Source organism: Pinus tabuliformis, chromosome 7 (genome assembly GCF_031772625.1).
Source record: "Pinus tabuliformis cultivar Carrire ecotype Pingquan chromosome 7, CPIR1, whole genome shotgun sequence".
Classification (NCBI taxonomy): domain Eukaryota; kingdom Viridiplantae; phylum Streptophyta; class Pinopsida; order Pinales; family Pinaceae; genus Pinus; species Pinus tabuliformis.
Genome location: NC_142293.1, coordinates 104,224,608 through 104,248,248, shown reverse-complemented (window position 1 = coordinate 104,248,248; position 23,641 = coordinate 104,224,608). Strand labels below are relative to the sequence as shown.

The following is a 23,641-nucleotide window of genomic DNA, read 5'->3' as shown; positions in this document are numbered from 1 at the left end:
TATGGAAACAATGCAACACATCCTAATCAACCACTATTGGGTAGGCCAACCTACTTGGATCAAGCAGGGAACTCGAAAATTTTGGGTACTGAAGATTCTGGAGGCCATCAAGAATAGGGGTGTGATATGTTTTTTTTTTGTAACCATATTATGATTTGATTTTTTTTTTCTTTTGTGACTCTATTGAATCAAACAATTTGAAAAAAAATTAATCAAACAAATTCACAATTGTCTTATTATGACCAGAGAATAAAATGTGATCAAACCATAGTGGATGACAAGAAATCATACCACACAATCAATGAAGAATCTAGAGGCCATCAAGCAAAGGGGTTTCATGTTTTTTTTGGTGTAACCACATTAGGATGTGTATTTTTGTAAAGAATACCATTTTGTATATTGATATAATCTATGTATGATTGATTTGGGTAGCATATAGAATGTTCTCTCATGCATCCACATAGGATGTTTTCTACTGCAACCAACTACTAGATGTTTACAATTTTCCAAGAAATTAACTTTGCAAGATGATGAAATTTAATTGTATTTAAGTTTCACTTGCATGACACTATTACTGATATTCAAGATCAAGCTTTGTTTAATGAATTTTATTTTAAATTGTCGCAAACTATATACATATTCATGTAACATTGTCTAATTTATTGACACTAATATATTAATGTTATCCGAAGATGGTTTCAGTGAGAGTCAATTCTAGTCAATTCTACATGGTTATGAACAAAGAATTATTTTTCTTCAAATCAGCAACGATTGGTTCAAAGAATGTAATTAAAATAAGCCCTACAATTTCATCAGAGATCAAAGAAAAAAACAACTTGAATGATGACTCTCATCATAGATAAACTTAATAAATAATAAACTACTCTCATCACATAATTTATCAACTATAATATATTAATGTTATTCGAAGATGGTGTCAAAGAGTAAATTATACATGGTCATGAACAACGAACTATTGGTTCAAAGATTGTAACTAAAAAAATCCCTCTAATTTCATCACATATCGTATGAAAAACATAACTTGAAGCTACTCTCATCACAGATAAACTTGAAGCTACATCTCATTCTACAGATAGACATGAATAAGAAGAATAAAATCTAGCAAGATGATAATATTTTAAGATAATGTCAAATAAAAATAGTTCCATAACTTATTTTTTAAGCATGTCCAGACCCATGTTGAGACTGATGTTGAGACCCATGACCTAAAAATTAATCTATTCATTATAGGACGAAATATCTTCACCCTCACCTTATCAAGGATAAATGGGGTAATAATAAATAAGTTTCTAGAGTTCTTACTTGTGATAATCTAATATTCAAAGGATTGGGAAGATGCCCAATTGTATGCTAGTTTGGGAGAGAATTCATAAATGAGGTCGATCACATGATCTGTCTAGTCTAGACATGCCTACAGAAAATCCATGTAGGAAATCTTGGAGACATGTGAGGAAATGCTCTAAACAAGGGAGGAATATGAAGAAAGCGACAACATGGAATAGGTAGCATGAGGAGGAAATAAACTTGAAGAATTATAAGGAGCTTCCTGTTGGGTTAAAGATATGGTCCCTTCTCACTACATACAAATCTCCTCATAATCATCAGTTTATATGGAAAGAAAAGAAACTTAACACAACTTACTATGACGGATTCATTGATTCATACAACAAATCCATGCTTTGGTAGTAATCACTGAGGTTGTTCCATTGAGTCTATGTTGCAAATCTGCGTTTTTTTAGCAAATCAACTTGGAACAATTATTAATTGATTTATCCTTGCTTCTATATTGCTACACCCAGTAAGAAGACCATGCATAGGCAACAATGTATCAATTTCGATTGAATGTGCACATGTTGAGACCCATGTCGAGACCACTCACATGTCAAAGAAGAATCCTTATCTCCAAAACTTGATTTCAAAACAAAAAATTCAGAACCCTACCCAGAACACTATACACAGAGCATATATATTTTTTCTAAAACCCTACTAAAATAAAAGCATAAAATACATTTTTGGATAGGGTTTTTAGAACCCTACCCAAAACCTAAAATACACAAAAGCATAAAATTTTGTTTTCTAAAACCCTACTAAAATAGCCAAAACAAACTATCATAAATAGGTGTACATAGTAAAAGAAGAAAAAAAGATGTCGCTACAGAGATGTTACATAAAATTGTTATTTAATTAATTTTTGAAACCTTTTTAATACATGATATACAAAAAAATTGTTTTTATAGCTATTATGATGGATCTCTATTCACATTTGAGCTTTTTACACTATTTTAAGTTTTAAAGATTTTGGTTGGAATTTGGTAAAATGGTTTTTATTAGATTATTTTGGAAAAATATTTTCAATTTCTTTTTCTTTCCTACTTTAAAATTTGAAACTTAAATCTCATGATTTACTTCATAAGGCCAAGATTAATTTTTTTTTTAAATTATTTTCCAACATTAAAAAAATTGAATTCACAAATCAACTTATAATTAAAAAAAAACTATCAAAATTTGAAAAAAAAAAATAAACCAAAACCATTAGCATACCACATCTACATTATACCAACCAAAACAATTCTACATTATACCAACCAAAACAATTAGAATACTGCATCTACAATATAATAAATAATAAAGTATAATGGGTCCCCAAAATCACAATCACATACAAAAGTATTCAAGTTGATGTTTATTCATTTGTTTTCTACACGTTATTAATAACAATATGGGAAACATTACGACATATATGCCCCCGCGCCCCCAAAAAAAAAAAACTTAAAACCAACTTGAAAAAAAAAAAACTTAAAACCAACTTGAAAAGGAAATATGTAATAAATTTCTTATTTTAATAATTATCTCTAGCCTTAACTTATCATATATCTATCTATATATATATATAAATCAAAAGTTATTTTCTAAAATTTTAATATTAATTTTAATTAGTTTAAGATTAATTAAAAAAATAATATCAATGTTTATTTATATACATTTAACTAATTATTTAAATTAAAATTAAATTAATTCTTTTTCTATTTTTTACCCAGTGAAAAGTAGTCGTTTCTTTATAGTTTGTTAGAATGGTTTGTCTTTCTAGTCGTTGGAATGGTCTGTCTTCCTATTTATTCGGCTGCCACAATCACCGAAAATGTTTCAAATATTCTTGATTCTATTTATTAATTATAAAAAAATCTTGTATATGACACAACTATCGTAAATCAAGAAGAATGAATCAATCATAATTTTTTTGGGTTATAAGTTGATTGAAAAAAACACATTTCAATAAATTAAGTTTTTTAATGAAAAAAAAATAACATTTCAAATCATTTAGAATGAGATTGACAATAAAATTAAATTAATAAAAATAAATAAGAATAAAATTTCAATAAAAACTAAAAACAAAAGACTTACAACTATTTGTAAACTATTTTTTTTTCCCTAAATAAGAATAATAATATTAATGAAGCTTGAGGTTATAAAACAAAGGCTTATTAATATTTCCCAATTAAACTTTTTTATGTTTATTAAATAAATTTGATAATATTGCTTTTATTTGAAAAATGTAATTATTATTAATTTATAAATAATTTTTAAATTTGTAACATGATTTTTCACAATCACATATAGGAAAAAGAACATGAAAATTTAAATTTGTAATATGAATTTTCATAGGTAGATATTTAGAAAAAGAATTTGCTATTTTCACTATCTTGTGAATATTAAAATTAAACTACAATTAAATTGCCAATAAAATATAACTAAGAGTGAAGGGGATGTGAATATACACAATATGAAATACCAATTAAATTAAAAACATAAAAATACTTCCAAACATCAAAATCATTATTAGTCTTTCCCCGCAATGGGTTTATTGATCAATCACATTAGATCTAATTATCACCATAACGACTTGTAATGGATGCTCAATTTCTGAATGTTTCTTGTAATAAATAGAGCAAAAGAATATGATCGTTGCATGCATATTCCAATTCTGGAGTTACAACTAAACAACGAGACAACGTTTAAAAACTTAAAAATGTTGCCGAATCAACGAGACAACGTTTAAAAACTTAAAAATACCTCCAAACACCATTTAAAACTGAATTTCTCGGGGAAAAATAATCACCATAGATATAAGAATCCCAGCAACATATTCATTGGTCAATCACCGTAGATCTAATTATCACCACGACGAGTTACTTGTCACTTTTAATGGAGCGTCAACGTAACATTGTTTATTGTAATAAATAAAGGTCTTCCAATGTTTTTTGTAATAAATATAGGTCTTTGCCCTGTTTATTTCAAAGCAATGTTATGTCCTAAAAATGAATGTTTCTTGTAATAATCTCAACAATGAATTCATTGAACACCATTTAAAGACAAAATTTTGGGGGAAAAATAATCCCAGTTACAACTAAGTATGCAATGACGAAATGAGACGCGGAGTGTTTCAAAAGAAGATTCCAGAGATTGATCCAATATAGGAATCCCTCTTCAAGATGTGGAATCTCATTATCAAATTATTGGAAAGATTTTGCATGTTCGAATCTATCCAAGCGATCAAGTTGTCGCTCAACAACATGGTCAATCTTGGAAGATTTAAGAAATATCACATCTCTAGATATTATAAAATTCTTGTTCACTTCATCATAGAGACGATATGCTTTGGATTTATTTGAGTAGCCTAAGAAGATGCACTTGCGACTCCTTGCACCGAGTTTGTTTCTCTATTCCTTGGGTATCAAGGTATAATAGGTGGAACCAAAGACCCTGAAATGCCTCAATAAAGGAATGTGGCCATACCACATTTCATAGGAGTCTTGTTTTTTATAACATTAGATGGAAACCTATTCTTTATAGACACAACACATAGAACTTAATCAACCCAAAATATCAGCTTAACATTCTTGAAAAACATCATGGAGCGTACCATATTTAAGATTGTCCTATTCATTCTTTTAGCTACTCCATTATGTTGGGGATTACAAGGAAAAATTGTTTGATGTTTGATCCCATGCTAGTGAAGATAGTATTAAAATTCATTTGAAGCGTATTATTTTCCATTATCAGTGCCAATAGAGCCAATATGAGATTTTGCATCATTTTCAATCCATGCATGAAAGTTCTTGAATGCTTCAAAAGCATCAAGTTCAGTTTTTATACGTGCCCTGGAATGTGAATAATGAAAAGATTGTTTGCTATTCTTTCCTAGAATAGAAGCATCGCATTACTTAAGTTTCCTAGGAATTGTAGGCAAACCAGTAACACCATTTTTCTTCAACAAATGAAGGTTGTCATAGTTCAAGTGCCCAAATCTAACATGCCATAAAAGACTTGATGGAAATGTACCTTCATCATAGTGAGAATTGTATTAAAAGTTTTGTGCACGAGTAGAGGTACCTTGTAGCTTCAGAAGTATTTATTCTTCTATCCTCGTCATGAAAAGTGAGTGATTTGATGCTTTTCTCACCTCAACCTTGTCTTCAAACATATGAATGGAGTGTCCTTGCTAGCGGATGTGGACCAAAGACAACAACATTCTCCTTAGCTCTGAGAGATATAAAACATCATGCAGAAGAAAGTATGGAAGACCAGGCAGTTTGAGCTTAATGGTGTCAAGCCTTGATGGCTTGAGTTTTGACTTTTGTGTAAAGTATAATGCTCCATCAACATTGTCAGTGAATTATTCAAAACAATATCTCCTAAACATCATGTGGCAAGTTTCTCCTCAATCAAGCAACCAATCATCTTTCTAAGAAGCAAGTGAAGCATTAAACAAGTCTTCAGTTAATCCATTATTACAATGTGCCACAACATAGTGAGTGGATTCGGGTGCTTTACCTTTCCCTTTGTCGTTGGTTTTACCTTTTCCTTCATTTCTTTCCTGCTCAATTTTGTCCCACGACAACTTACATGTGGATGAATCATGTCCATCTCTATTGCATCATATGCAATGAAGATAAGACTTTGATCCTTAGAACTGTCTGCCCCTCTGCCTCTAAAATTCCTCCTTCATCTTCCTCTTCGGCCAACTATTCCTTTAGAAGAATCTTCTGCACGATTCTTCTCTCTATGTGCAAGACACACAACTTCTTCAGAAGACTGAGGAGCTTTCTTCTTCCCAAAATCCTTCTCTCTCTTAGGAGACTTCTTCTCAATGGTGTCAAAGATAATATCCTTAAGGTTTCCACTTGCTAGCAATGACTCAAGATAATGTGAATAGGTGGAATATAGTGCCTTGACATAAGCTATGAGAGGAATATGTATTTCAACGCCAGTGGTTTTTATATCATGCATAATGGATCTTACTTCTAATGTTAATGAAAGAGGGTCATCATTTTTTAATTCAAGACTAAACAACATAATCGTCAATTGAACAACTTCAAGTTCAGAGTGTGAGTCATACAATTCCTTAAACTTCTTTAAGGCTTCAAAAGCATTTGAAAATGGTGAAATATGGTGCCTGACCTCTTCATTTATCAATGTTGCAATCAAGGCATAGGCCTTGCTATTCTTGTTTTCCCAAATGGAAAGGTCCTTATTTGAAGTGGGCTTTACAGGAACATTGTATCCTTCTCCCTCAAAAACCCGTTTCCATGAAAGGATAGTTCTCTTTTCCAGAGAAAACTACTCCCACAATGGAAATTAGTGAATGCATCATAAAAACTGGTTTGAGCTCATAATACTTTGCAAAAAAGATTGAAGTAAAAATAAATCTTCAATTAAGGGTTTAAACCCTTAATATTCCTCCAAACTCCATGCAATTTCATACCATATAAATAATATATCAAACTTTTTTTTTCAAAACCTTCACTTTATAAGCCACGACCTTATAAAAATCACTCAATGCACTTTATATGCCACTTATACCACCAATACATTCACCATATATGCACAACACAGTCAACATATACACATAGTGTTTAAAAAAGGAGTGGACATACCATTCACCGCACCATTTTCTTCAACACAAGACTGCTCCAAGGCTGCATCATGCACCACAAACACGATGCACAGGATTTACCAATCTGACCCATTTCTGTGGGGGAAAATCACATAGATTACTAATAATTGACCCTTGTGATTCTTAATCATTGTAGTATCGCAACCCGACCTTCTAGATTTTTCAACTCATGTCGATCTTCTGTGTGATAATTTTCAACGAAGTTTGACGGAGAAATATATAGACATTTCTACAAGTCGAAACTTGGTTTTGCAATCCCACACAGAGCCAATCACTCCAGCAAGTTCAACACATAAGTGCTCATTTGTTGAAGGGTATTTGTAGATATTTCAGTAACTTAGTTGTAAATTAGGTAACAGTATGAAGAGAATTCAACACAAAATCAATGGCAACAGTGATGGCCATGTCACTGAGATAAATAGAGGTGAAGGCGAGGGGTAATCAACACCTTCTCCCTAGGAGCAAGTTTCGACTTGGAATAGGGAGTGGGAGGCTCCATTAATTGTTGGAGGAGGAGTCTTCACCAACCAAGTTATACGCTGGATTGATTGTTGAAGTATTTGTGAGACAGATAGAGATGAATTAGACAAATATGTCGTAAGTGGTGATAAGTTGTGGGAATAAGTGGGGGCTCGAATGTGAAGGAAACAAGCATTGATGCAATACACAGACATAGTGACGCTCTTAAAATAGATTTGACTCCAGAATATATGCTCTTAAAATAGACTTAACTCCAACATATATGCTCTTAAAACAGACTTAACTCTAGCATATACACTCTTAAAATTTATCAACAAACTTCTCAAGCTCTTAAAAGAGACTTACCACATGCTAAACACCATTGAACTTGAACCATTTAGCACAACACCTCGCTCCGGTCTTCAGGTCGATTCAATGTTCTAGGCACTAGGTAGCAAATAAATGCCTCAATGTAGTAATGCGACCCTTTGAATAGTAGGAATATGACATGCAGTCTCGACCAATGCATTCAATAACATTGCACATGATTTTGTGGGACTATGGCATGGGTGTCATCCTACAGAAATGCAGGACAGAGGCAGGAAGGAGTTACAAGGGAAGGAAGGAAGCCAAAAATGGGGTTGGTTCTGATACCATGTCAGACTAGGAGGTAACTCCTCAAAGCGATTTTGTTTTTGCATTAACATGAAACATGAATTTATACATGGAGAGGGAAACTATTTGGTTTCATCTCCCAATGTCTCTTCCTCTTCCAATTCCCTTTATTTTCCTATTTACATGGATTTACCTAATCCCAGAGATTAGGTGTCTAACAAAAATATTTCAACTAATTAGCATATAATTTACAAAATCAACAATAAATAAAAACTTACATTTAAAACAAAGAAGTATCTTACTTGTGATTTCAAAACCATTGTGCTTCCATAATCCACACCACAACCATGTTGGGGACGACTCTCAACTTAGCTGTAGATTTTGTTGCACTGTCTCTTTCTACAATTGTCCACCCTTGAGCCCTCAATCAACTACATCTACTAATGAATCTCTCATATCCTAAAATTCTCCTAAGAAAAAAATGTCCCACATCCCCTTTCTCATCCATTAAACAAAACAACTTATTCTAAAAATAGAAAAAAAAATCTTCATACACATAATCCATATCTTATTATACAATTTTTTTGGTCTTAATTTTTCTTTAACTTTACTTTTTCTATAAATTTTTATTTATTTATTTTATTCATTTACTTTTACTAATTTTAAGTTTGTTTTTATGAATTTATTTTTATTTTTAATAAAATATTTTATTTTTTTATTTATATTAACTTAATATTATTATTTTATTAATTAATTAACAAATAACAATGGTTATTATTATTATTTATTTTATTAATTAATAAATTATTATAATACGAAACATTATAATTTGGATCACTTACTTAATAAATTGAATCCATATATTATACTATGGTAATTAAAATATTTTCAAAAAATATTAAAAAGAAAAGTTGGAAAGTTATAACTACATTAAAGAAGCCAAGAAAATGCACCAAACAGTTATGGAGTAAAAGATTTGAAGGCTGATAGGCTTTTTGAAAATTTTAATGAGAAGAAACACTTCGACCAATTTTGAGGAGAAGCGTAGGCCTTCTTCAAAAGTATATGTTTGGAATTTTTTTGCCCTATGTTGTTATTTTTATCACTATAAATTTGTATTGTTTTATATTCATTTAGTATTGTTTTATTTTCTTAAATGAATAGTATTTTTTTTTAAATTGTCTTGTGGTAAAAGTAAGATTGTGAATAGTAATTTAATTACAGATTTATCTATCTTTATTTTTTGTTCATGTTTATGTATTTTTTAATCATTTTATATTTTAAAAATGTTTGGAATTCTTTCTGCCTATGTTGTTATTCTTATCACTATAAGTCTGTATTGTTTTATTGTTATATTTTCTTAAATGAATAGTATAGTAACTTTTTTAAAATTTCTTTGTGGTAAAAGTAAGATTATGAATAGTAATTTAACCATAGATTTATTTATCTTTATTTTATGTTCATATTTATGTATTTTTTCAATAATTTTATATTTTAGAAATAGTAGAGCAGTGTAACTAATCTCATGTTTGCTAATTAAAATTTACTCCTAATAAGATTAAACATATGTTTATGTATTTTTTCAATTATTTTATATTTTAGAAATAATAGAGTAGTGTAACTAATCTCATGTTTACTAATTAAAATTTACTCTTAATAAGAATAAGTTAAATATACACTAATTTCATGTTTATTAATTAAAATTTACTCCTAATAAAAAGTTACTCCTAATAAGAATAGATTAAATAGTATTGCATTATGCATGTAAATTAAAAACATTTAGCATTATGCATCTCACAACATTTTTAAGACTTCATAGTATTGGTTAACACTTCATAGTATTTATTGCTTAACCAGCATTTGGATAGATTTCCTGTTTCAAATATAATTTAGACAACATAATTCAGACTGGGACATTAAGGAGAACCCCTAATGAGCGGGGCACTTCTTCAACATCTCTTTGTAAAAGTGAACACAAGAGTGAAGGAGAGAACAGAACAGGGAGCTAAAAGCCAACGAAGAAAAAAGCAAAGAAAAAAAGAAACGCATCAAACAAGAACTTTGCACCAGTAACACATAGGAAATTCAAAACTTATTGTTTTGTTTTCTTCTTGAATCATTATAAGCCTGATTGACACAGTACGACCAGAAGACAATTTTTTTAGTATAGGAAGAAATTCATAGTTATTGTCGGTGGTGGTTTAACCCGATTGAGGCATATCTTTGTGATTTTATATACCTAAAGTTTTAACTGAAATGTTAAGTGTTGGTTCTGTAAATCTGAAGTTCCCGTAATCTTAAAACACAAGTGCGTGATTCCAAATCTTACCTGTGTGATCTGTTTGAATTCGATTTTGACAGCCCTGCTAGCTGTTGTTATTGGTGCATATCATAACAGGGATGCATTAGCTTTGGTATTAGCTATCTCGACCAATTTGATAGTAATACAGCCAGGGTTTTCATATTTTATTTCAAATGAAGCGAATCTAAGACTGCCATTTGGTTTCTTTGGCTTCATCCCTTTAATAGTTGGACCAACGTTTTCATTTTATATTTCAGATAAGTGAATCTAAAACTTTACCATTTAGTGTATCTGGTTTCATTCCATTTATAATTGTATTTGACCAACCTGGATTGCTCATTGGCTTCGACTTTAATGATCAGAATTTTGCCCCAACATAAACCCAAGCTCCCAATGTAACTTGGAAGGTCTTCCAACAGCTCGTTTCCTAAAGCAAAAGTATCAACACCTAACCCTGATTTCACAAGTAAGATGTGCATCTAGTCTCACTGAGTTTTCATTTCCCTTTCGATTTGAAATAGAACAGTAAAAGCTACAACTAAGTTTTCTCAATGGGTGGTGATAATCCCTGTGGATCTGTTTAATCACAAAAGATTACATTTATCTTAGAATTGTAAATATGTTAAATTTTAAGTTTCACTTAAAAAAATATATATGAACTCTTAGAATTTTGCAAGACGCAAACATTCCTCTTAAAACAGATAAAATTTGCGGATTAAATGCCCAGTCTAACCCGCAGATAACAAGAATACACAAAAACATATATACATATATCACAGCCAAATTGGTAGTGGAGAAGACAGCCAACAAGGAAAAAAAATCGGCTCTCATGTTCATAAAGCCTGTGATAACAGTCTAGTAGCATCCCAATCAAATGTATATGCGATTACACATAAATAAATCTTGTGATAACAATCGATTGGTATCCCAATAATATGAATAAATATGGGATTTGCGTATAAAATGAAGAGAGAAGCAAATTTAGTTCAGACTGTGAACTCTAAATGTAGTGCCAATTAGGAACTTATCAAACCTGCAATCAATCTAACCAACACTGTTGCATATCCCAGTGACAGACTCCAAGGAATTTACAGACACCCTTAGAATATGTGGATAACTAGATTTTAGAGATGGTAATTATGGAAATGGGACATGAATAACATGTCTTTTATTATCATAAAATAAAGCAAAACATTACAAAGATCCTTGTTTGGAACAAGGACAACAGAAGTGGCCATTTACATCTACATTCATGTACTTCACTTCAATATTATTGGTAGATAAATGGATATTTCAAAAAAAAAAAAACAAAAAACAAAAAAAAAAAATTCCTTCTAAGAGAAGTCAAATCGTCATCTTGATCAGCTGAACTGGAACTTGGAGACTTTTCAATACCCATAACCTTTCCCATATTCATAAAAACATGTCTTGGTTTCTTACCAGTTTATGATTTAACTCCTTGGTGTGTAGGTAAGATATCAAGCATCTAGCCAATCCAGACTGAAGTGTGCATCTACCACTTCAACTCTAAGCTCTGGAATAGTAGAGCTCTTGAAACGCATCCATTGCTGCCCAATCTTCTCATCACAGATATAATGCTTTAGATATCTCAGCCCTCCAACTAATTTAGGAAGCTTCCTCAATCGGGAGCACTCTCTCATGTCAAGCTCCTCGAGTTTCTTTAGTTATCCTATTTCCTGGGGAAGTTCTTTTAGGCATTCACATAGCGAAATGTCCAGATATTCCAGCTTCCCAAGTTTTCCAATAGGTGCTGGAAGCTCTTTTAGACCTAGACATGCAGATATGCTTAGCATTCTTAAAGAGCCGAGCTTCCCCAAGTCATCAAGCAACTTTTGTAGAAGGTGACAACTAGTGATAGACCACTTCTCAACTGAAGACGTGTCACAGATACCAGGGGGTAACTCCTCTAAATCACAAAAGTGGTCCAAGTTAAAATCTTGCATTATGGGAAGCTTTAGGCTTGACTGGGAACTGTTGAACCTGGACATATTTCCAAGCCCTTCACATAATCTCAGAGATATCTTCCGCAAGTTCTGCAAGACTTTACTGTGCTCCTGAAGTCGGGGCACATTCAACTTCTCCAAGTGAATAGTCTTAAGCTGAGTAAGTGAAGATAAGGCTGGTAGACCGTTCACTGTGGCTTTCTTGTACCCATAATTAAACACTATGAGGACTTTCAGTTTCCTCTTGGAACTCAAAAATGATGGAAGAAAGTATTTTCTCGCAGAAAAGAGTAAAACCAAAGCCTCTGCCTCACCAAAATTCATCTCACACCACTGATCGTCTTCCATTGCACCTACAGAGGTGAACCACAGATGCAAAATTAGATTAGAACATTATAGGTTATTGCACACCCTATGAAATCATTGCATATCTTTTGTAAGAACTTTTGAATCAATGATCAACACCTAGATATCATTACATATCTTTTGGTGTAGGATAAGGTTGGCATGTGACAATTCTTTTGAATCCCATGTTTAGAAAAAATTATGTATGCTTCAAGCAACGTTGTTAAAATCACCCACCTGTGTGAATGGAAACAACTTGAGCATCAAACGCTTGATCCTTGAGCAACTCCCATTTTGCTGGCAAACTGTCCTCCTTTTTCGGCATAAGCAACCTCTTCCTATGACCTATGCTGCCTTGGGATGCCAAATATAGGGCCAAATCCCGCATTACATCATGTTGAGAAAAGTACAGCTCAGAGGCACTGCCATAATTGACTGCTTGGCTCCTACTACATCCAATTACCAAGACAACAACACAATGTATAAGACAGAGGAAGGCAAGATTAAATGATCTTGAGCACACAACAATTAGAAATGAAGGCGCTTACCTGAGATTGCTTGTTAAATTCAACAGATTTCTGGTTGCAAGCTCTAACAATATGACAAAATCATCTTGCCACTCCATCTTTCGCACATAAACCCAAATATCCAATAATGCATCCACTGAGATTTTTCTATCCTCTGGAAATGACCCCAAGTCTAAGAAGCACTCCTGTGCCTCCTCGTCCAGGGCATCAATACTGGTCTCCAAGCATCTAAGAAGGCCTTCTTTGTGATAATCTGATATCAATTCCCCATTTAAGAGCTTGTTCTTGGCACCCTCCCAGGATGGATGAGGCTAACCATACAAAGAGCTTCCGATCACCTTCAGAGCAAGTGGCAGGCCTTTACATTCCGCTTGCACTTGTGATTCATACATCAGCAGCACAAATTGAAAATTTTATAGGTGGAAACCAATCAAATACCAAAAACAAAGGTTGTTGAAAGCTTGAATATTTTGCCTCATAAGTTTAAAGTTTATTCACAGGTTTTTGTTTGATTGTTTATGAAGATGAATATACAATTGAGTCTATGGCTAGAATCTTGTTCACTGGATTACCGATACCATTGTTAATGGCAGAGCAAGTATTAATATGTAATTATGTGAAACTATAATGATATCTTGATATGATATGCCACTGTAGTAATTTCTTGTAATTTGGGACATTTAGGAGAACACGGTGTCATAATCATTAAATTGAATCAAACTTAGTAAAATAATATATTGCATATAAATAACATTCCAGTACTGTACGAGACATACCTGCTTGACTAGCTGCTCGTCCGCATTACTTGGAATTGATTTCTGTCTAAAAGCCCAAAAGATAAAAAAGGGGCAGAACATCTGCATCATCCAGTAATGGCAATTCATAAAGCCTGGTAGAGGGTGTTGTGCGGATGATAGAATGATCTCGGGCTGTGACAAGGGTCTTATAACCTTCGCCTTCAAATAACAAATTTTCCAAAATTTCCATAGACCAGAGATCATCCAACATTACAAGAGTTCGCTTGGCTCGCCTGAACAGCTGCTCCTGCAGCTGTCTATGTGCATCCTCGATATTCTGAAATTCAGATTTCTTCCTCCGAATAATCTTCTCCCACATGGTCTCTAAAATTTCCTTCATGTTCGGGGATTGTGAGACCATGATGAAAATGATATTGTTTTGAAAAGCACTTCCCATACATAAAAGACCAATTTGTTAGGATGGAAATTCCATAAATTAAACAGAAATATAAATTTATTAAGCGCAAAAAGATAGCCTTTTAGGAAATGAAAATGGTTTGAATAATTAAAATCCCCAATTACCTTTAATTTCTTGATCATTGCAGAGGGACAATGCCATAGTTGTTTTGCCAATGCCCTCCATACCTTGCACCGCTACTACGGACACCTCTCTCTGGAGTAGAATCCCCTTAACATTAACAATATTTTTCTCTAGTCCCACTACAAAAATCAGATTTCACTGAGCCACTACAATTAGAAGTAGAAGCTTCGTCAAAAGCTCCAACAAGCATACCATGTGGATGTTGAAATCTTAATTCCAACTGCAGCGTTTATTTCAGAAAACCGCTTGTTTTTCCCTTGCAACGCGATCTCATCGCAGATCGCAAATCGCATTCATGACCATTGTCTCCGTGTGTTCTCTTGAATTTTTCCCGACGCGACGATGCGATATTATCGCATATCGCAAATCACGTTCACGACCTGTTGCCCCTCTACGTTCTTTGTTTTTCTGTCGATTGCGATTCTGCGATACGATCGCAAATCGCAACCCTCATATGAGTTTTGTTTTCACTCCCGCTGATGCGATGTTGCGATGCAACCTGTTAGCTATCGCATATCGCACCTTCGCCAAGTTAATCTCTGCCGTCCATTTTTTTAATCCAACGGCCATTATTTATTCCCGCCTTGAACACGCCTCCGTCATACTGTCTTTATGCCTTAACCTGTTTTGTGTTCCCAAAGAAGAAAGAATGCCTGATTCAACATTCTGCGCCATTACTTCTCAACAACCACATTTAACATGAAAGTATGGCCGAGAAGGAAAGGACCTGCCTCGAGCAGTTCAACGCATTTATCAGTTATGGAGTTCCACTCCACCTGCTCGAGAAGTACAACAGAATATCAGAAAAGATCAGTTTTTGTTCATCAAGAGCAGCAGACTGCAGCAGAGACTCCATCAGAGAGTTAAAGCGGTTGGTGGTCATTTTTGACCTTCTCACGCATAACCTAGTAGATATAAAGTTTTTTCAATCAGTAGTAAAAAAAAAAGGGGAATGAGAAAAACCACAGCAGTGCATCTGTAACACGCAGCAGCGCGTGAATACAATGAAAGCCGCAACAACAAAATAGCATATAGAGTAGACACAACAGTGTGTGAATTCCTTTTGTAAATCCCTCTGTGAGAGAGGAAGAACCATATTATGTAACAACAGTCTTTTAATGAATACAAGTTTTTATGTGTGTTGTTGAAAACTCTGTTCTCCTGCAGAAACATTATTTTTGTTCAGCTGTGTTAAGATCTTGTGTGGTAAAAATAGAGTATTACTCCCTGTTCTGTTTTATTTGAAATTATCATAAATTTCCAACATGGTATCGGAGCTTGTCTAGGCTCTTTGAAGGTGTCAAAGAAGCTGAAGGAAGGTTCTTTTTGTTGCAGCAGCTTCTCCAGCAAAGCAAAGACTCAGCAAAAGAATCCAAGGTATTTTCTCAAGTTCATTTTTTGTGTTGCTGTTGAAGACAGTCAATGATTTTAAATACAGTCAAGTATTTGAAGCATAGTTAAAAGTGCAAGAATGGCTAGCACTAGCACCACCACTAGCATAGGTATGTTTAATACCCAGATCCCAGAGTTTAATGGGAAAAACTATGACTATTGGGCAATAACTATGAGAGCCCTGTTTGCTTCTCAAGATTTATGGGAATTAGTTGAAGATGGTTTTGAAGAACCAGCAGATGAAAATGAGTTTAATAGGTTAACTCAGGCAGAGAAAGATTTGTTGAAAAGATATAGGAAGAAGGACTCAAAAGCCCTCTGTTTTTTATATCAAGCAGTGCATGAGAGTGTGTTTCCAAGGATAGCAGCAGCCAAGACATCCAAAGAAGCATGCTAAACTCTCAAGACAGCCTATCATGGCATGGAGAAAGTGAAGACAACTAAACTACAGTTGCTGAGGAGAGGTTTTGAGAACCTGTGCATGAAGGAGTCAGACAATATTGACTCATTCTTCACACATGTGATTGGTTTGGTCACACAAATAAGGACTCATAGAGAAGTTCTTGAAGAAATGAGGATTGTGGAGAAACTATTCAGGAGCATACCTTCAAAGTTCCATGTGATTGTCACCAACATAGAAGAGACAAAGGATCTCTCAAACTTTTCAGTTGATGAACTTCATGCATCACTGATAAAACATGAGCAGAGGTTGAGTAGAAACGAAAACTCATCTCTAGAGCAAGCCTTCAAGACCCAGATGTCATTTGGAAGAGGAAGAGGTCAAGGTAGAGGAAACAAGAAAGGAAGAGGCAGAAGCCAAAACAAAGGTGGAAGAAACAGTGCAGCAAATGCTCAAGGAAGAGGCAGCAATCCAAATCAGAACCAAAGCCAAGGCAGCAGCCAACAAAGTGAACAACAACATGCTCAAGGACAAAGGTATGAAAAATCCAATGTCCAATGTTATTATTGTAAAAAATATGGGCACTATGCAAATGAATGTAAGAAAAATCAGCATCATATGAACAATAGATCTAGTGAAAATATCACTAGAGAAAATATCAGCCAAGATAATGTGCTTTTAACTTGTAACATGGCTGAAATAAACAATGATGATATATGGTTTCTAGACTCCGGTTGCAGCAACCATATGATAGGAAACATAGCCCTATTTTCTACTTTAGATCAGAGTGTGAAGTCACAAGTCACACTTGGGACTGATAGTAAAATTTCTGTTATGGGTAAAGGAGAAGTTAAAATATTTACAAAGAAAGGAGAAAAGAAAACCATAGCAGATGTCTATTATGTTCCTGGAATGAAGTGTAACCTATTAAGTATTGGATAGCTTGTTCAAAAGGGTTACAATTTTTTCTTTGTGAATGATGTATGCACCATCATGGATAGAGCACCTAGCAAAAGATGTATTGCTGAAGTGAAGATGACGAGGAACAGAATGTTCCCTCTCAGAATAAGGGTAGATTTGAAAAATAAAGAAGTAATTGCAGCAGTTACACAAGAGGCTTTCCAAAGAGTACCAAAGGATGAAAATTGGTTGTGGCACTTGAGATTTGGACATCTCAACTTTATTGAGTAGAAAAGGAATGGTAAGAGGATTACCATTGATAGAGAAACCGGACAGCCTTTGTGAAGGTTGTATCTTGGGGAAACAACACAGAGAAAGTTTTCCATGTGGGAAAAGCATAAGGGCAAAAGCACCCTTAGAAATTGTCCACTCAGATTTATGTGGACCGATGCAAACTCCATCACTAGCAGGCAGCCAATATTCTCTAACATTCATTGATGATTTTACAAGAAAAACTTGGGTATATTTCCTAAAAAACAAAAGTGAAGTGTTTGAAAAATTTCGAAATTTCAAAGCACTTGTAGAAAATCAAAGTGGGCTACATATCAAAATTTTAAGAACTGATAAAGGAGGTGAGTATATCCCCAAGGAATTTCTACAATTTTGTAGATAAAATGGAATTCACAAGCAGTTTACCACCAGGTACACCCCACAGCAAAATGGAGTTGTAGAAAGGAAAAATAGGACCATCGTGGATATGGCGATGAGCATGCTAAAGACAAAGCATTTGCCAAATGATTATTGAGCTGAAGCTGTACATTGTGCAGTGTATATTTTGAATAGATGTCCTACAAAAGCTGTGATGAACAAAGTGTCGGAAGAAGCATGGAGTAGAAGAAAGCAAGGAGTCACCCACATGAAAGTTTTTGGATGTGTCGCTTATGCACACATTCCAGATCAGCTAAGGAGGAAGTTGGACAGCAAAGGGGAGAAATGTATTTTCATTGGATACAGTGAGGAATCCAAAGCTTACAGGTTGTATATCCCATCTACCAAGAAGTTTTTTGTGAGCAGAGATGTTCAATTCATTGAGGAGGAAGCTTGGGATGGAAGCATAGAGAAAACAGTGAATGTTAAAAACTGTTTGTCTCATGATGAAGATGATGAGGAGATGACTGAAATACATCCACAAACAGCAGTGCCAACATAAGGGCAGCAAGAGACACCCTTGAGGAGAAATGAGAGTGCTTCTCCTAGCACACCACAAGGAGGAAATTCAAGTGCATATTCAAGCACTTGCACACCAAATGAAAGAGGTAAGAAATTCAGAAATTTAAGTGACTTTTATGATGAAAGTATGAATTCTTTATTTGCTTCATATTGTCATGTTGATGACCCTATTCATTTCGAAGATGCAATTAAGGATAGGAAATGGATAGAAGCTATGGGTGAGGAGATTAATGCCATAGAAAGAAACAAGACATGGGATTTGGTTGAACTACCAAAAGGTAAGGAAGTCATTGGAGTTAAATGGGTCTACAAGACCAAGAGTAATGCTGAAGGCAAAATAGAAAGACACAAGGCAAGACTTGTCGTCAAAGGATACAAGCAGCAGTATGGGAGAGACTATGAAAAAACTTTCGCACCGGTTGCTAGAATGGAGACAGTGAGAGCAGTGTTGTCCATAGCAGCACAAAACAAGTGGAAAGTTTACCAAATGGACGTGAAGTCAGCATTCCTAAATGGAGTGTTAATAGAAGAGGTTTACATTGAACAACCTCGAGGCTATGAAAAGAAAGGCCATGAGCACAAAGTATGCAGATTGAAGAAATCTCTTTATGGGCTGAACCAAGCACCAATAGTGTGGTACAGTAGGATAGATTCCTATCTACTGGAAAATGAATTTGCAAAGTGTGAGGGAGAACCCACCATCTACATCAAAGAAAAGGATGGTAAAATTTTAATTGTAGTGTTGTATATTGATGATGCGGTTTTTACAGGTAATGATGACTACCTCATTAAAAATTTCAAATCGGTCATAAAAGAAGAATTTGAGATGATTGACATGGGTTTGCTGAGATACTTCTTAGAAATAGAAGTAGATCAAAATGAAAATAGAATTTTTATTTTGCAGGCAAAATATGTAAATGAAGTGTTGGGCAGATTTGATATGCAGGACAGCAAGGCATCAATCACTTCCACGGTAATGGGATTAAAACTCAGCAAAGAGGACAGCAGCAAGGACTTTGTCCTAGCTTGTATAAGAGCATAGTTGGCAGTCTAATGTATTTGACTGCAACTAGGCCAGATATAATATTTGCTGTTAGTTTAATTTCCAGATTCATGGAGAGGCCAAAAGAAGCGCATTGGCAGGCAGCAAAAAAAATTATGTGGTATGTTAAAGGTACTAAAAGGTATGGCATTTTATATACTACTTCAGAATGCTCAGATTTAGTTGGATACACTGATAGCGATTGGGCTGGAAGTGTAGATGATCGGAAAAGCACATCTGGTTATGTTTTTCACATGGGTTCAGGAGCCATTTCATGAGCTTCTAAAAAACAGCCTATTGTAGCATTGTCTACAGCAGAGGCAGAATATGTGGCAGCTACAGCAGCAGCATGTCAAGCAGTTTTGATAAGAAGGATGTTAGGGAGCGTATGCCAAGAGCAAGCAAAAGGAACAGTGATCTTTTGTGACAATAGCTCAACTATTACATTATCCAAGAATTATGTGCTTCACAAGCGAACGAAACACATTGATACAAAGTTCCATTAAATCAGAGAATTGGTGAACGATGGTGAAATTGTTTTACAACATTGCAGAACTCAGGAACAGGTTGCAGACATTCTGACCAAGCCTTTGGGACAGAAAAGTTTTGAGTATTTGAGGAAATGTATGGGTATGACTAATGACCCAACAGTTGAAATTAAAGGGGAGTGTTGAAATGTTGATTCCAACTGCAGCGTTTATTTCAGAAAACCGCCTGTTTTTCCCTTGTGATGCGATCTCATCGCAGATTGCAAATCGCATTCATGACCATTGTCTCCGTGTGTTCTCTTGAATTTTTCCCGACGCGGCGATGTGATATTATCACATATCACAAATCGCGTTCATGACTTGTTGCCCCTCTATGTTCTTTGTTTTTCTGCCGATTGCGATTCTGCGATACGATCGTAAATCGCAAATCACAATCATCATATGAGTTTTGTTTTCACTCCCGCTGATGCGATGTTGCGATGCAATCCGTTAGCTATCACATATCGCACCTTCGCCAATTTAATCTCTGCCGTCTATTTTTTTAATCCAACGACCATTATTTATTCCCGCCTTGAACACGCCTCCGTCATACTGTCTTTATGCCTTAACCTGTTTTGTGTTCCCAAAGAAGAAAGAACGCCTGATTCAGCATTCTGCGCCATTACTTCTCAACAACCACATTTAACATGAAAGTATGGCCGAGAAGGAAAGGACCTGCCTCGAGCAGTTCAACGCATTTATCAGTTATGGAGTTCCACTCCACCTGCTTGAGAAGTACAACAGAATATCAGAAAAGATCATTTTTTGTTCATCAAGAGCAGCAGAGACTCCATCAGAGAGTTAAAGTGGTTGGTGGTCATTTTTTACCTTCTCACGCATAACCTGGTAGATATAAAGTTTTTTCAGTCAGTAGTAAAAAAAGGGGGGAATGAGAAAAAGCACAGCAGTGCATCACGCAGCACTGCGTGAATACAAAGAAAGCCGCAGCAGCGAAATAGCATATAGAGTAGACACAACAGTGTGTGAATTTTTTTTTGTAAATCCCTCTGTGAGAGAGGAAGAACCATATTTTGTAACAGCAATCTTTTAATGAATACAAGTTTTTATGTGTGTTGTTGAAAACTCTGTTCTCCAGCAGAAACATTTTTTTTGTTCCGCTGTGTTAAGATCCTGTATGGTAAAAATAGAGTATTACTCCCTCTTCTGTTTTGTTTGAAATTATCAGAAATTTCTAACAGTGGAACCATTTGTTGTAACATCATGGCATTCTCATCGGGATCATTGGTGAGCCTGGGAACGATTGTTTCATTCACTTTTCTCTCATCCACCGCTTCCAACTCGTACAGAGGGCGAAGACTCTTGAATTCCGATATGATATTGGCCAACTCAAGAGATAATTGGTCACGGATTTCCTTTTCCAGCTGGTGGATTTCAGAAGCATATGTGAGGCTCTGGAAAGTATTAAGAGGGTTGGTTTTCTCGCACATTTTCACCAATTGAACGCCTCTATTGAGGATGCTCAGGGACTTCTCGTAGAGGGGATTCGGTTCATTATTTCGTATGTTCAGCAAATGGAGGTGCCCAACCGTTTGAATAAGGCCTGCCAGCAGCGATTCTAATGTACGGCATAGGCCCTTGTAATTTAATGTCTTCATCCTGTAAGGGGTGTCGTCTAGTTCAATGGAGATTGGGAAGGTAAACGTTCTAAAGAAAAGAGAATCAAAAAACAAAAGAATATCTCCGATATATGGGTATTTATGGTGTATAGAAATTGCCTTTTTGTGGTGATGTTCAGAGGTTCGAGAATTTATAACATGGAGCACATTACCTTTTGGAATGCCTTATAAGGAAAAAATAACCGAGTGCGTGGCTGGCAAGACAACCGACACGTTTGCTTCGTTGGATCTGTGTATGTTTTAAATTCACACTGCTCACGGGATGATTCCGCACGACTGTTGATGCCATTTTCAGAATAGATATTATTATTTTTAATTGATTTAAATTTAATATAAAATTTTAGTTTATCATGTGTCATACTTTTACTATTTCAAATTTTCAAATACTAATTTTACTTTTGTTTTAAAATACAATTTAAATAGTAAAAAATCCAATCTTAACCACCAAAAAACAGATTGAGAAATTTCATTGGAAAATCAAAATAATGCTGCGCCCCTTTCACGTTGTGGCGCGTAATTATCGTCTTCTGGGTTATGAGTTCAGATTGAGAAATTTCATTGGAAAATCAAAATAATGCTGCGCCCCTTTCACGTTGTGGCGCGTAATTATCGTCTTCTGGGTTATGAGTTGTTTATAATGCGATTTTTTTTTGGGAGATTATACGGTTTTTTTTGGAGATTCTGGTGACGGAATCGAACAGAAAAATTGAGGTTAAATTTTGATTTGTATTATTTAAAATGGTTTTTAACTGCATATTTAGATTCAGCACCCTGAAAAACCCCTGGGACGCTTTGATTGCGCAGAAATTAGCTATCATTCTTGCGATTCCAATAAATTATTACCGGATTTTGACCAAAAAATTTACCGAAAAAGCTTCCAAAAAATCGCATTATAGACAACTGCATTCTAGAACATGGTTGACGGTTGAACAATGAATTTGTCAATTTTTTGGTTCCTCGTTTCCGTCGCCAGGATTTGTTGAACAATGAATTTCCTACAACTCTCTTAATCGTTTTTGTCACGTGGATTTGTTGAACAATGAATTTTCAAAAACTCTCATGATCCTTTCGTGGATCATAGATAGCGTGTCCGTGGTCACAGAGACTGATCAGCCGTTGAACGGTTGCGGCTAACGAAAGAGTTTGTTCCTTTCCTAGTTGTTTCTGCATCGGTTCTTTGCGGGTTACTTACAGTTGCTGTATAACCGTCATGAATGGTCCATTGTAGAGTTGTTTGAGAGACACGCGCTCTGTAACAGATATATAAATATTATCATCGTTCTTTTCCTCCACTGCCAAACATATACTAACAATGTAAAAGGGCGTCATCTACTTGTTTTTGGACGCTGATGTGGCATTGCATGGATGGTCATAGCATGGCATTTCTGGCAGCTTCTCTTGATGACTATGCCTGAGATTTCCAGTAAGCCGCATCTGCCTTGATCACTACCGCCACCACCAGACCGAGTGCGCACCAGACCATCAGAGTGCGACGATATATAGGGTTGGAAGTTGACGAGCATTTTGATAGTATTTTAAGTTTAAATATTTTGAAAGATTGTTTCTTGTGATGTATTACTGAAAACGTCATTACTGCCCTCTTCCAAATCGCTGAAAATCACTTGCACCTGGGCAGGAGGCCTGGAATTTGATGGCATGTATTTACTCGTGATGTATTATATTGACACGGAAATAATTAAGAGCTCTAATATTTAGAACTAGCATTTGCACCTTATGTTGCAAAGGAAACGCCGTAAGGCATAGAGTGGGGAAGAACATCATAAAGTGGGGAAGAATAGAGACATGTATAGAGTGGGGAATAATAGGGACATGTGAATGGACATTGTTGAAAGCAAGGGTGGATGATAATGAGTTAAAATTGCAATAGTTAGTTATGTGTATTTTGAAAATGAATATTTTGTAAATAATAATAGGTTGTGGAAGAATTTATAAAAAGTAAGCCATCAACTACACAATTGATATCTAC

The 23,641-nt window shown here is 34.8% G+C and overlaps 2 pseudogenes; both read right to left on the bottom strand.

The window, feature by feature from the left end:
* Positions 1–11,830: 11,830 nt before the first annotated feature.
* On the bottom strand, positions 11,831–12,664 carry LOC149245493 (putative disease resistance protein At5g66890; annotated as a pseudogene).
* A 226-nt stretch (positions 12,665–12,890) lies between these two features.
* LOC149245492 (putative disease resistance protein At4g33300) lies at positions 12,891–14,568 on the bottom strand (annotated as a pseudogene).
* Positions 14,569–23,641: the final 9,073 nt, after the last annotated feature.